The 2,384-nt window shown below is 46.5% G+C and overlaps 1 protein-coding gene across 1 annotated transcript in view; it reads right to left on the bottom strand.

Annotated features, from left to right (window-relative positions):
* CELF2 (CUGBP Elav-like family member 2) overlaps positions 1-2,384 on the bottom strand; it is a 512,960-nt gene that overhangs the window by 379,295 nt on the left and 131,281 nt on the right. The window lies entirely within an intron of this gene.

Genomic DNA, 2,384 nt, shown 5'->3' on the forward strand with positions numbered 1-2,384 from the left:
AACAAGAGAGAAGGTAGAAGAATATAAACAAAAGCATCGTATTCACGCAGAGGTGACTGGACGTTCTGCAGTCCCTTGCTGCCCATCGGGTGGTCCGAAGACCAGAATCCTCAGAACTCCTGCGGGAGCTGTGAGGAAGGCAGAATTCCGGTCTCACCCCAGCCCATCTGAATCAGAATGTGCAGCTCAACACTGAGATCTGAGAAAGCGCTGTGGTGTGGCATGATGTGACGGCTCAGACACCTGTTTGAGCACTTGGTTTCCATTTAGCCAGAACAGGCTTTGGTGGAAATACAAGAAATGACGTTTTTGTCCCCAGGGGCAGGCGTGGGAGAGAGACAGAAGTTACCAAAGAATGGGGGTCAGCGGGGGAGGGCGGGGAGATGCAGAAAACTAGGCAGTAGTTAAAGGGGTTCCTGGCTCTTTGGCCCCTAAATGGGTACTGAAATAACAACTGGACTCCGCCTGCACCTAGCCAACGTTGGCTCGTCCAGCAAGCCCAGACAGTGTGGGTATGACGACTCGCTTTCCACTCTCATGCTCAGTCTATTCATCTGTAAATCAAGGGATGACACAGAATAAGTTTCGGCCAGCTCTAAAGGTGTACTGTTCAGCGTACAGAATGGGTGTATCCTGAAGGGAGAGCAGTCACATAACATAAGCATACTGGCATTTCTCACGCAGATTACTTCGCGATCTTAGACAATTTTTTTGTTAAAATGTGATCACTGCTCCACTGAGAGTGACCATTTCTTCTTCTTCTTCTTCTTTTTCCTTTTCTTTTTAGGAAAAACATTTATTTACTGAAAAATTTTAATCTATTTTTTTTTTTAATGGAGTGAGAATAACCATTTCTTTACCTTTGTTCCTTCTAAAGGTCTGATTGCTTCATTCTAGTTTACGAAAATCAACTTCGATGCACACGTATATCAGAGAAGGGGGAGGACCCAGTGAGAGGGGGAGGGGGTGAGGGAGAGCGGAGCGTCTGAGAAGTCTCTGCAGCCAGGAAGCTATGAGGATTCACAACCACCACGCTGGTGTCACCTTGTTCTCCAGTCCCTGGTCCCTTTCGCGGGGTCTCGTTTTCCAGTTCTAAGGTACGATTCTCGAAACAGGAGCAGAACTTTTTCACCCTGATAAGCATCCCTGTGTGATGTCTGAATGTCCACACACGTCAACAGACAAAATTTACAATATAGCTGGCTCAAGAACCCTGGGCTGATACGCCGCATGTGCTATATACGCCAGCAGGCAGCTACTTTATGACCTGTCTTCCCTTAGCTGTTCCAAAGCCTCCCCAAGCTCCTCTCTCCTCTTGTATAAGACATTTTAATTTAGAATACTTAGGCAATACTGGAAGTAGCTTACCAAAGGAAGGGATAAAATGTCATACTCAGCTTTGGTTTCATTTCACCTTGGTGAATTGATGGGACTCTCTTGCATGATGGAAGCTGAACTTGGATACGACTTTCTCAAGTGAACACTGTCAACTGCCAGAGCTTCAGGCAGGAACCCAGAAAAGATGAAACTCCAGACATGATGGAATTAGCCAGGAAGTACCAGGCCAAGATGAGAAAGGCCAAATGAGAGCAGGCAGCAAACATAATTCCGCTGCCAGCAAAACTCCTCTAACAGCGTCGTGTACCAAGTTTTCATAGGGAAAGTCAGGAACGAGATGGCAGTCGAGGTGGGCATTTAAAAGGGAAGGGCAGTCTATATGTAAGTTACTCCCGAGAACTCCCTTTTTAAATTCTCCTGAAAAACTGCCAGAATGAATTAGACTTAGAATCAGCATTTAAGCATTACATTTATTTCTGCCTCGACGTTATTTGTCCTCAAGGACTCCCAAATTTGCATCTCACCTAATTTGGCAAAGGGTGCCGTCCTGAAAGGCAACTGCAAAACCCATTTGTGTGAACAAAATGACTTCAACAACACGTCTACGCAAACGACTTCCGAGATGCTTTATTCCCAGGACCTCCGACCTCCAGCGCCACGTCCAGCTCCACGTCCACAAATGCCCCTCGGCCCCACCGGGAGGGTCACCTAGACATCAGGCCTTTATCCCTCAGTATCAGACAAACCTCCTCCTAGCCCCTCATTTCCCAACGAGCTCCCTCCAGCCTGCCTCGAGGTGTGGTGTCATTCTACGACGCTCCCAGACCGGAACCCTGGGGAATCTCAGACCACTATCTCCTTCATCACCTAAGCCTTATTGATTTGTTTTTCCTACTCTTTCCTATAATCGATGAGCAAGCACATTTTTCTTTCTAGAATGACCAGTCTAGTTCATGCCTTTATTATCCTCACTTGGACTATTTCGAAAAATCCTTATCTCCCAGTTACTCATTAATTCTTCTGGTGTATATTTGAGCACCTACTGT

Source organism: Pteropus vampyrus, unplaced genomic scaffold (genome assembly GCF_000151845.1).
Source record: "Pteropus vampyrus isolate Shadow unplaced genomic scaffold, Pvam_2.0 Scaffold49, whole genome shotgun sequence".
In the NCBI taxonomy this organism is placed as follows: Eukaryota; Metazoa; Chordata; class Mammalia; order Chiroptera; family Pteropodidae; genus Pteropus; species Pteropus vampyrus.